Source organism: Antedon bifida, chromosome 5 (assembly GCF_963402885.1).
Source record: "Antedon bifida chromosome 5, ecAntBifi1.1, whole genome shotgun sequence".
NCBI lineage: Eukaryota > Metazoa > Echinodermata > Crinoidea > Comatulida > Antedonidae > Antedon > Antedon bifida.
Window position 1 is genome coordinate 16,989,741 of NC_136230.1, and position 13,605 is coordinate 17,003,345.

Sequence of the window (13,605 nt, forward strand, 5' to 3'; positions counted from 1 at the left end):
TGTTGGGAATATGAACATGATGTGTCTTGCTTCAAAACATTCAGAGTCTAAAATGTAAATTGTTGTTCCTGCTTCTTTAGAAATTTTGCATTTTGTTTCCTAATGTGTTTTTCCCCACTGCAATATCAATATCTTTGGATGAAGCCAAAATGCATTATTTTTAGGATTAAGATGCGAAATGTACTTACAAAACAAATCTACAGGGAAATCTGGGAGATGAGTTTCATACATTCTTCCTGACTGACTATGAGAGTCATCGCCATGATGATTCTTATACCCTATTCAGACGTGCATCCTATTGCGATCCGTTGTGATGTAATGGATGGTAATCGGTTGGTACAGTAGTTACATCCAATCGTAATTTTCGGACGTATTCAGACGCGTTGTTACAACATTCGATTTTGTAAAAATTCCGAGGTCAACGATGCGACGATAAAGGGTGTCCTTTTTTTTTTTTATGTACCTAGAGAGGGCGGTCCCGAATGTAAACAATCGGACAACGTACGCACTGGGGGAAGGCAATTTCTCTCATCTATTTTTTGCTCCTCTATTTCACTCTTTTTTAATAGTCGCATGCAACGCGACTCTACAGCTCACTATGTCGGTTGGTAAACACTAACTTGAGCAATTGAAACAAATCCCTTTAACTGTTTGTAATTTTACTTTTGCTTATAATAATGCTAGAAAATATTGTTGATCATGAGAACGATCAAACATTTTGATAGAAACATCAAATTCAACAGTTCTTTTCAGAATGCTCGAAGAAACTTACTGTATTTATCCGAATAAACGGCCCAGGCATTTATTGTTCAGAGGGGTTTTTAGTGCGTCGGAGGCGTTTATTTATTTTTAAAAATATGCCTAGTCTAACTTATCTAAAATAATATAATAAAGACAATAAAGATATGCCTAGTCTAGCTTATACACCAAAACAAATCAATAATTTAATAAATTTAAAAAATATGCCTAGTCTAACTTAATCTAAAATAATAAAATAAAGTCAATAAAGATGTGCCTAGTCTAGCTTATACACAAAAACAAATCAATAATTTAATAAATTAAAAAAATATGCCTAGTCTAACTTATCTAAAATAATATAATAAAGACAATAAAGTATGCCTAGTCTAGCTTATATATAAAAATAATAATGTAAAAAAGACAAAACCTAGTCTAACTTGCTATACTAAAGAGAAATTTGAAGTCGGGAATGGCATTATAAGCATAAACCTATGTTGCCTATGCCTATATTGGAACAGGTGTTATAGTTTATTGTTAATGTAATAGGTTATACTGTAAACTATTTATATTGAATTTTGTGATAATCTTATTATTTAATATTAATTTTTTTATGTTTTTAAATTTAAACCTATTTAACATCTAATTTTATATTTAATTTGTGAAAAGCTTATTAATATTATTTGATTTAGTTTAAAAGCTACATCCTATTTAGTGCTTATTTTAATTTAAACCTATTTAATGTTTAATTTTATTTACCAATATTTACGGTTAAAATATTTTAAGATATTATTTATTACCTTTTGGTATTTAGCCATTCCAATGCGGTTCATATGAACCCCATCACGATGGATATAAAATTGACTAAACATGCCTTTGGCATTCCAAATTGTTATATTATCAGATTTAAATGAAACCTGTTCCAACAACTCATTAAATTTACTTACTTTTAGTTTAAATGTTTGTAACGGAACCTGGCCATTCCGCATCCCTCCTGTCCTGTTAAGTACAGGAAGAATTACTATTTGAAGAGGCTTAATGCCATTAAGCCAGTCAATAAATTTAGTCAGTTCATTAATTAGATCGTTAGGCGATAGATTAACTGAACACAGGTCATTAGTTCCTAAATCAAGAATTAGAATTTCAGGATTAAAGTTAGCAATTTGTTTTAAATATTTAATACGATTAAAGGTAAAGTCTTGACATAGTTAGGCCACCTTCACCAATGCATTTCAGCGAAATTGATTCAGTACCAGTGTCAAGACAGTATGGATTACCATACCTGAAACTGAATCTCCTAACAAAACTATGGCCAAAAAGCATATACTTCATTATGTGATGGTAAAGGTGTTATTAAGTTAAATTATTTAAATTTAGAATTTTAAATTATGTCCGTGTTCAGCAATATTATTAAGGCAACACAGATTTATTGCTTACCTTTAGAAGTATACCCAATGAATTTAAATCTGAAAAAAACAAATTTTGATATGGTTTACATTTACAGTCAGCAATGTGAGAAAGGTCTATAAAATTATGTTGAGGTAAATTAACATTAAAGATTCTGAAAAAGAAACTGAATGGCTCAGACTTTCTTTGACAGCTACTCAACATTTTGAGTTCTTAGCATGTTGTCTAATCTAAACATGTAATGTGCACATTTGACTGCCAGTATTCACTGACAACATCAAGATCATGCACATCAACATTATCATCATCAGAATTATCATCATCATCATCATCACCTTCTACAGACAAATACACAACACAACAAACCCCATTGGTGGTTTGGGATGGCCCAATTACCCTTCCCTTTAATCCTACTTTATGTCCATCATGGTTAGTTAAAAAATGGATGATGTTTTTCCCAAAAAAGAAATCTGGGGAAACATCTGGCACAACTAACTCTTTATTAGCTAAATCTGTTTTAATTTCTTTTAGTGTGTATTTAAAATCATCACCATTATCATATCCTATTGTTAGCCTAGTACCTTTTATTTCCCTAACTAAACCTTTACACCAAGAGGCATGGTCCTCCCCCTCATCTTTACAGTAATGCTCAATTAACTTACCCACAAGATCTTCAACTTCAGAAATTTTTCTGACTTTTTTCATTCGTTTAGGGGCTGGTTCAGCTGACTCAAACTTCTTTCTTTCAGTTTCTGCTTCACTTAAAAACCTCTCCTTCAAAACACCCAAATCTACATCACTCACCTCAACACTTTCATTCTCATCCTCTTGCTCTTCCATCCTCGCTGCCTCAATGACACTCATTAGATTAGATTTTAACCTATTTAAAGAAAAGGCCCGCCCACCCTCTGAAAAATTTAGTATCCCATCTTTATTAGTGTTTAAAATTACAAATTTACGAAAACGAAGTTGGGCCATCACTGCATTCTTAACATCCTTGTCACACTTATCCTCTATCCATGCCTCCATCTCTCCTACAGTGGACCACAACCCGCCGCATTCCATCAATTCCTTAGTAGCTTTCTCTTTTCGTACCCTCTCCCTCACATCCTTCGCATCAGTCACTGCTCTCTTCTCTCTCATCTTCTCCTCACGTTGATGTTGGAGTCTCGGTTTTCTTTCAAGAGCTCGATTCCGCTGAGTTTTTTTTAAAACTCTAGCTTTCTCCATCACTTCTGCATACTTCTCATCACTCAGCATATCCCTCCACCCACTCACATCATTCTTCTGCATCATCATCATTGCCTCACAAGCTATCAGGTGCGCACTAGGTTTCTGAGCAATCACTCTATCAAGCAACCCAAAATCTCTCTCTACACCAACATTGGAAGTTGGGACACTTTCTGTCTCTCGCACTTTACTCTCATCCATTGTGTGGTGTTCACCCCCTTCCAAATGATCAGCTAAAAGCTTACGCATAACCTTTTGGAAGGATGCAAACAGCACCTCAAGGGCTTGTTTAGTACCCCCCATCAAACTCCACACTCTCTTTCAACAGCAACTCATAAACATCATCCTTCGCAACCTCCACATCCTCAAACAAGATTTTCTCACCTCTCAGAAACCCAGTAGCATCCTGCGACCAACTCTCAAAACACTCCAACATTCTCTCAAACCGTTCACTCATCTCTCGCACATGACCACACCCCTCTATCACTCACCAAATTGGTCCAGTGACAAATTTGTCAACGAGACCTAAAGCACGGGCTCCACACATAAAAAGGGAGACTCCTACATCAGCATGCACTGCTTTCATCAGAAGATTCTCATCCTTGACTCTATCAAAAAAAGACCGCAATTCTTTTGATAGAGCAAAGACCCCAGCACCGTTGTGAAAGATAATATTAAATCTATTACCTTTAAATGGAGCTAGGGGAACCTTCTGCCTACCATACTCCGTACTAAGGAATGTCCTGAATGCAACAGGTTTGCCACTTTTCTCACACCCTCTATCTTGCACACTCTTACACACAGTCCTAATCATACGTACTGTCCCACTTTCTCCCCCCTTTACATTAAAACACTGCAAAGCTGCAGCACCTCTCTTCTCTTCCCCCATTACCACCTTCTCCCACACTTGCAAGCTTTCGTTAGCTTGATCGGCAAGACCCACCAGAAAATGAAGGCCGCAAAAAAATTGATTTAGTTTAGCTAATTTAACCTGTTCCCCTTCATTTAACCTATCCCACCCATTAATGACATTGGGCAACACCTCTTCCCTATACTCCTTTAACAACCTATTAAACTTGCGCTGTGTTGCGCACATATCACTCATCACATTCTTAACACTAGCAACAATCCTCTCCACACCTTCTCTGCCATATCCATATATGTTCACCACCTCATCTAAAATATCTTTCAGCACATCCACAGCTGATTCAGCTGAACCGGAGGCTGTTTCCCTTACCCCAAGGAGTAGTGCTTTATTGTTAACATTTACATCATACGCAAGGTAATGATGTCCAAATTTTGTTGTGCCATCACTGCACAAAGTGGTGTAAGAACTACTACCATCAACCAAAAGTTCATCAATAATATGTAAATAAGCAAGAGCTCGGGCTTCAAGAAACATATCACTTGCAAACGATTTTTTTGGCAAGCGAGTAGCCTCCACCCCTACCATTTTTTTAAGGACCTTTCGCACAATTGCTTCCACATTACGGATACCTACCTAGTTTAAGGAGATCTACATATACATCCCTTACATTATTGGTGTATTTACCCTCTGAAAAGTTTCTAATTTATGGTCAACTGTGACCCTATTAAATAAACTTTCTTCTAACTCTAATGTGGTGTTCTCTAGAACACTTATGTTAGCATTTAATTGTGAATTTTGCTTTTGCAAATCCACAACTTTGTCTTTTAGGTTATCTATTTTAAGTCCCTTATTAAGGATACGGTTAGATTGTTCCTATACTTATTACGTTGGGACTGTAGTGATTTAATTTTAGTACACTGAAGTTGGATGACATCTTCTAATTTAGTTTGCTTATTTAGTATTACTGCTTGCATTTCAGAAAGGTCTTTATTAAATTGCCTTTCTTTTTCAAGCAGGGTCCTATCTTCTTTAAGCAATTCGCTACGGACAGTAGCTTTCATTGCCTCATTTTCTAGGTTAGATTTTAGTTCTTTAATTATTTCATTAGACTCTAGGTTAAGTTTTGTTAGCTCATCTATTTTAGTTTGTTTACGAGTTTCCCTGCTTTGTGAATTTCTGAAATTTAGATTATTATTAATTTTTTTTTTGCATACTTTTAACAGTCTCGCAACTTTCAGTGTACATTAATCTAACTCTGTATACAACATATCTCTCTCCTTCTCATCTTTTCTCACTCTTTCTTCAACAGCAGCAACTCTCTTACTCCATGCTTCAACCTCTTCACACAATCTCGCATTCTCTTCCTTATACACTTCCACTTCACCCCAAAATTACAGAAAGGTCATTACTGTCATTGTCAGGTGAAGCCACAATCTCCTTCTTCTTCACAACAAACACTTCAAACATGTACTCTTTTCTGTTTTCACCTGACAATGGAGCAATACCTTTCAATAGTGACATAACACAATGACGCATCATTGCATCGCAGTCAGATTCATCTTTGTCTATGTCAAAAAAAGTTGAATTTGAATATTTGGGCATACTTATTACCACCCCGACTTCCGCATTTCTCCTTTACAACCCTATAAAAATCTAGGACCACCCCATTAACTAACTTATCAACAGAAAGCTTAGGCCTAGACACATCTCCACCTTCCCCTTTCATTACATTAATTATCAACTCTTTGGTAATATTAAAATTACTAAGGAAACCCAAAGAGTCTTCATTATCATTAGGATAGAAACAATGAACTACTTCATGTTCCTTTCCACTAACGGATTTTAAAACTAACCTTTTAAAGTTACGGTATGCTGGCTTACCTTGAAAATACCTAGCAATTACCCCATCCTCACCATCTAGTCTAACCAAGGCATCAATGACATGACTGGCTTCGTTGCCCTCCAATTCCCCAGAGCCTAAAAACCCTCTAACTATCAATTATATCTCTAACTAAACCATACGTAACTCTATCTATGCCAACATACCAGTTACCTAACACTTCCTTATCTAGAATAAAATTATGAACGTCTAAAATCTACATTATATTATTATTATTTTTACGGTATTAATATTAAATTTAAATAAGGAAAAAAATTCAAAAAACTTTACTGTGCAAAAAATACACACGAAAAGACCGGAGAACTTTCCCTGTTCAGATTTTTCGGTTTCGTTGAGGCACGCACAGCCGTTCGACTAATCACATGCTTTCTTTGAAATCATCCAACCGTGAACCCAAAAATATGGGTCATTTTTTAGGCATATGTGCTTTTTCTATAAAAAATTCAAACTATAAAGGCTTCATATAAGGAAAATATCGTTTTATAAACACTTATGGGGAAAAAACTTCAGAGAAAAAAACATGTGACATGCAGAACTATTTTATCTCGGCGTAGGAAAAAAAAAATTCGAAGTTGTGAGAGGCTCAACTACAAAAACCTGGATGAAGTTTGCACGTCCTATGACCAAATGACCTTTTTGCTGTAATAGACTGTGGGCCAAGGCCTTCGTTTGTGTAGTTTCGTAGTCCATACCAAAAGGCAAGAAAAGAAGGCATTTAATATTATGATAAAAATATTTAGAATTTAAATAAAAAATGTTCCACCAATAAAAGTTGCACGTTTTTTAGATATTAATTAAAAATCGATATCGGTTATTACTGCGAGTTTGACTGAAAGAGCCTGAAACTACGTCATTTTAAACCAATTGCCTTGCGGTTTGTGTGTGACGTATACGAAAATCGGCTGGTTGACAACGAGCCTCGTCCGCCGATACGACGCACTACATACAGTACACATGTGTTTACATTTTCGGAAGACATTTTTCACGGATTTAATGTTTACTCAGGTAAATTTTTAATATTTAAATTGTTTGAAGTGTAAGTAAGGATGATTAATCTATTGTGAATTATCCCTATACTATTACTAAAAGCTAGGCCTTACCTAGGCCTTCCTAGCTAGGCCAATACTAGCCTACGTACTACCAGGGCTCTACTACTACTACTAACGGTCCACCCTACTAACTAGGCTGGTTAGTTAGTGGTGGTAGAGGTACGTCTGTAGTTAGAGAGGGGCCTATTTAGCCTATGCCTTCAGATTGTTCGTACTAATTATGTCAATTATTACAACCAATTACTTCCTATAGTATTTTATATTTATTTAAATGGTGTTGTCATGAGTTACCTAGCCCTAGCTAGCCAGGTTACATTCATTGATAATTGTAGGCCTTATTATTAATTTACTGATATTTTATTATTATTGCCAATTGGGTAAACAGACGTCTGTGGGAAACTACGATTGGGCCCTGTATTATCGTAGGAACATTATACTTTAACATTACAATACTCTAAACAGAAATAGTTATAATAAATAAACGATATGTTTATAATACTTTATTATAATACAGTATATTATAGGCCTATATGCTTTAAAATACCGTCATTATAAATAATATTTAATGTACCGTACTAGGCCTACCTAGCTACAGTAGGGCCTATTTATGTTTTTTTTCTAATCTCACTAAATAAAGAGAATACTAATGGTGGAGTAAATAATTTATAGCCTACAGAACTACTGGCCTAGGCTAGGTCTACCTTTATTATTATTTAATATTTTCAAATTAAACATGACTATGTCATATTTTATTTAGAAGCATGGATACCAAACAATGTTTCATGCACTGCATGAATGAACCAGACTCTAGCTGGAAACCATTTACTGTAATCACATGGAACCGTTTCCTTGAGTATGTGATTAAATGGAAAGACTGTAATAACACAGAACAGGGTAAAATCTCCAACTCATTTTTGGAATCTACTGAATCTGATATTGATACAATTTCCCAACTGCCGATACCTGATAAGGGAGGAGGATATCATCGTAGATGTTATCAGCGATTTACTGATACCTACAGACTTCAGAAGGCCAAGAAAAAAATAAAGAATACCAAATCAGACACGGAAGACCATGGTAAGACTAATCTTCCTTTTTTTCACTGTCTACTAATTTAATTTGTTTAATAACTCAAATTTACAGAATGAATTATTGACTTAATCACCTGTCGCTTCTTTGTTTTCATATCTTTATAGGATTTAATCCCCAGCCATATTGCAAGATAAAATACTGTTGAGTAAAAATTGTTATGTTTTTTTTAAAGGCAATGTTGATGAAGTTCCACTGAAAAAAACGCGTCGTTGTCTGAGATCAAAGGTGTCTAGTAGTGATAGTAAACCTGCTAGAAGTAAACATGTCCTTCCTGCTGTATGCATTATTTGCAAAAAACTGCGATATGGAAGAGTGGACCGATTTAAAGGGAGTAGGACCATGGAGAAATTGATGATGTGTGAACACATTAATGGTGGTACCCTTCTTGAAGCAGCGGAATTGAAACAAGATGAACGTTTGCTTCAACAAATTAAAGACCAAGATTGCGTTGCAATTGAATTAAGGTATCACCGTTCATGCCATAAGGAATACACACAAGTTCTTTATCGGAAACCTCAAGCCAGTGATGCTGATATTTCAATTTATTCAAAGTCGTTTGAATTTTTTTGCACAGAAATTGTGTATAAAGACCTTATTCAAAAGAAAAACATCGTCAGGTTGAATAAGTTGAAAGAATTGTTTGTTCAAATTGTACGTGAGCAAGAAAATGTTGATGCCAGTGCATATAAAACTTGGAATTTAAAACGCCAACTTCAAAAAAGATATCCCCAGCTTTTGTTTCTTAAGCCAAAAAGAAATAATGAAAGCGAGTTTGTTTATGTAGATGAGGTCAATGCTGGGATGTTAATTGTCGATATGGATATTGATTCCAGTACTGATACAACTGATTCAGAAAGCATGCCTGGAAGTTCTAATGTTATTAGACCCACATATCATCAGACAACATTAAAAGATATGTTTACATGTGCTCTCTCGATAAACATGGAAATTCATGAACTGTCTTCAAAGGAACATTTACCATGGCCACCGAAGCCAACAGATATCAATTTAGAAACAGCACAAAAAATGATACCTGTGAAGTTGTTTAACATCCTTGCATGGATAACAGGTGTATCTTCTGATCCAAATGAAACAGAATATGTAAAAGTATCTGATCATCATCATCGACGATTGCTCTCTATTGCACAAGATATTATATACTTGGAATCAAGAGGTAGAAAAATTACGCCAAAGCATACTTCCATTTCAATGGCATTACGCCATTTGAGTGGATCGTCTCAACTCATTGGCTTGATGAATGGCTTTGGCCATTGCACTTCTCACTCATCCGTTCTTCAACATGACACAGCGTTAGCTACTTTACAGCTCAAACAAGGGGATTCACTTCCGTCATGCCTCACAAAACAAATTCCAACAACCCTTGTGTGGGATAATAATGACTTCGGAGAAGAAACTTTGTCTGGGAAAGGATCAACCCATAACACCAATGGCATTGCCATACAGCACTGGTCTAAAGAAGAGCCAAATGCATCTGTTGCACCTTCACCAAAGATGAAAAAAAGTAGAAAGCGTTCATTACCAGCACCACAGCATATTATTCACCCATTTTTTGGCAATAAAAAATCCACACCAGGAAAGTTTAGTGAAAACATAAACATTTCGAATAATACATTATGTCAGAAAAGTTCCCGTCAGCTAGATTTATCATACTATTTGATAAAGGCAACTAAAAATGATAAGGAGATCCTGCCAGGCTGGACAGGATTTAATCAGCTTTTGACTTTACATGTGCCGCCAAAAGCAACCATTGCATATTTGCCTGTAATTGATGCCTCACCCACTGAGCTCAATACAGTCAACACCATACTCAAACGGAGCATTGATATTGCCAATTCACTTGAGCTTCACTCAGTTGCAGTTGTGTTTGATCAGGCAATTTATTGTAAGGCACAATCGATAAGGTGGCAAGAAGATAACTACAGAGAGCGACTTGTTGTAAGACTGGGTGCCTTCCATACTGCTATGAGTTTTTTAGCATGTATTGGAAAAAGATTTCAAGAAGCTGGTCTTCAGGATATTCTGATTGAATCAGAATTAATTGCAACTGGTTCAGTCAAAGGTGCGATGAATGGTAGGCACTATAACAGAGGTGTTCGGTGTCATAAAATTATGGCAGAAGCCCTACATCGTTTAAGGTTGGCATCTTTTCTTGACTCTGTACCACTAGAAGTAGACACTAAGTACTCCATGCTAATATCTAGCCTGAAAGGTTTTTTCCCAAACAAAGAATACTTTCAAAAATTAAAATCCACCGAAATTGACTCTATGATCGAGGCCTACAACCAATTCATTGTCGAAAAGAGTGTCGAGAACAGCACATTTGCTTTTTGGAGCTCGTACTTAAATATGGTTGAACTTCTTCTTATGCTTATACGCAGCTCAAGACAAGGAAATTGGAATCTCCATCTATCCGCAGTACGTTCAATTTGCCCATGGATGTTTGCATACGACAGAGTTAATTATGCAAGGTATTTACCTATTTACTGGATGGAAATGCTGGAGCTACCAACAACACATCCTGAGATATATGCTCATTTTATGAATGGTAATTTTGCAGTGCAACGACAACAAGACCATGGATTTGCTCGTGTTGCATGTGATATGACAATTGAGCAGACGGCGAATAGAGATTCTAAAACAAGAGGGGGATTGACCGGCTTTACCCTGAACAAAGCGGCTGTTAGCAGGTGGACAGCAGCTTTCCACGACCGAGCTTCAATAACTCGGCAGTGTGAAGCAATGGCTGGAAAAAGCAATGCAACTTTGTACAGAAAAGAGCTGACAAAGAGTCGAATAAATCGAGACGAAATGGATGTTTGCAAAGTTATTGACATAGTTTCCCACATGGTGGACCCATTTGATGTTCAAAATTTAGAAAATGATCCAGAGGAAATTGTTAATTTGGCATCTGGTGTAATTGCTCCAGTCGATATCTCAAAACAACTTTTGAAAGCAGAAGAAAAAGGAGAAGAAGCATTCACCAAGTATTGTAACAACCGTTTAAAGGGTGAAATATCAATCAATGAACCTCTACGTAAAATGAACTTAAAAACCTTCTACCATCTTTCTGTTAAGCCAAAATCAACAGTAAAAGGAAAACAGAAAGCAATAAAGAATGATCGAGACCTTTACGCCAGATTGCTAATCATAAGCCAAACTAGAAGTGTGGACCTTCGTAACTTAATGGTTTATTCAATGGGTACTTATCCTCTTGCTATTGCTACATCCAATGGATGTTTAGTTAAAACCAATAAAGCTATGTTGCTTCACACACTAGAAGAAAACGGTAAAGATAAAACCATGCTAGAAGTTAACCCACCCCAGGGAAGCGTTTGGGTAGTAGACGGTATGGCTCTATTGCAACAGTTGAGTCAAAAGTCTATGCCACAGAGTTTTGGTCTTTTGTCAACTAAAATATTGAAACAACTTGTAAATATTTGCATTTTCAACCATTCTACCTGTATACATTTTGTAACTGATACTTATCCTGACATGAGTATAAAAAATGCAGAACGTTCTAAGCGAGCAGCAAGTGGTTCCAATAAAATCAAAATTACAAATGGTCAACAAAGTGTTCCAAAGCAATGGAAAAAGTTCATGTCAAATAGCCACAATAAACAGCAATTGGTTAGGTTTCTTTTTGCAGAATGGTGCAAATGTGATCCTGCTGAACTAAGAGGTGTGGAATTGGTGGTTGCTCATGATGCTCAATGCCATTTAATAAAGGCAATAGATAATACAGTTGTTGTTAGCCCTGTAGCATCACTTTACTGTGACCACGAAGAGGCAGACACCCGGCTCATCCTCCATACAAATTACATTTCCGATAACTCGCTTGGTAATTTACCTGTAGTAATATGTAGCCCAGACACAGATGTATTTGTTATTGCGACAGCATTTACAGCACAGATTAAATCAGACATATTTTTTCATACTGGAAGGGCTGACAAAAAGAGAACTATTAATATCCAGTCAGTGCAGTGTTCATTGGGTGATGACCTAACCAAATCTCTGATTGGCTTTCATTGTTTTACCGGTTGCGACACAGTGAGTGCATTTTTCTTCAAAGGTAAAATTAAAGCTTTAAAGTTAATAGAGAAAGATGAAGAATCTATGGCAGCATTGAAGACACTTGGTGACAGCTTTCAAGTCACAGATGATCAGTTTATAGAGGTTGAAAAGTTTGTTTGCAAGCTGTATGGTTACAGAGATTTGTCATCTGTGAATGAAGTGAGGTTCAAAATGTTCCAGCAGGTCAAAAAGGGAGAAAGTGCTTTACCTCCAAACCAGGACTCACTTCGTCGCCACATTTTACGTGCAAATTATCAAGCAAGGATATATAAATTAAGCCTTGTTCAGAAACAAGATTTACCTTTACCAATTAATAATGGATGGGAAATTGATAATGGTGAGCTCTGTATTCACTGGGGATCTCTACCTTCAGCTCCAGAAAGCATAACTGAACTTGCATATTGCAAATGCAAAAAAACAAAATGTGTTTTATCAAAATCTGATAATGAGTGCTGCGTAAAGTTAGGACTACCATGTACTGCATTCTGTGAATGTAATGGATGTGAGAACATAGCAGTTGATACTTATGATTTGGATGAGCCAGAATGCAGTAGCGACGACGAGTGTGATGAGATCGATGATATACAAGATTAGAATTACAGTAATATTTGTAATTTAATATTGTTGCACTTTATTGTTGTATTTAACTACTAAATGTTTTAATTGTGAAAATTTAAAAATGAACTACAAATTCTCAAAATTTCCATAAGATGTGACTCTTTTATTCAAACACACTAGAAGTTGATACTGAAAATACAAAATGTTAAGCAATATATGTGCATGTTATTTATAATTGTAGGCCTACACTTTGAGCCTATTACAAATTGAAACTTGTTGTTGTTCGTAAAACAATTCTATTATTATTCTACATTGAAAAAAAAAATCCCTTTTGACATTTGAATGACCTTTACCCCCTTATAGAGTGACTTATTGTAGTAGAGCATATCATGTTATTATTCTGTACATTGTAAGCTTTAATTTGATACCAATCAAGATGAGTTTGTATAAAGTTGATAATTTGATCCCTTTTGACCTTTAAATGACCCCTGACCCTTAACGTGCAACTTTTTTTGGTGGAACTTTTTAGTTTTCGGAATTTGGTAATATAGTGAACATGTTCATGTAAAAATTTTGTTGCCTTCAGGTGTGGACTGCGGAACTAAAAAACTAAAGGCCTTTTTGAGCCTTGGCCCACAGTCTATAAATAGTACTGTACGCACTGGATTTGACAG

The 13,605-nt window shown here is 35.9% G+C and overlaps 1 pseudogene; it reads right to left on the reverse strand.

The window, feature by feature from the left end:
• Positions 1 to 2,367: 2,367 nt before the first annotated feature.
• LOC144842421 (uncharacterized) lies at positions 2,368 to 6,855 on the reverse strand (annotated as a pseudogene).
• Positions 6,856 to 13,605: the final 6,750 nt, after the last annotated feature.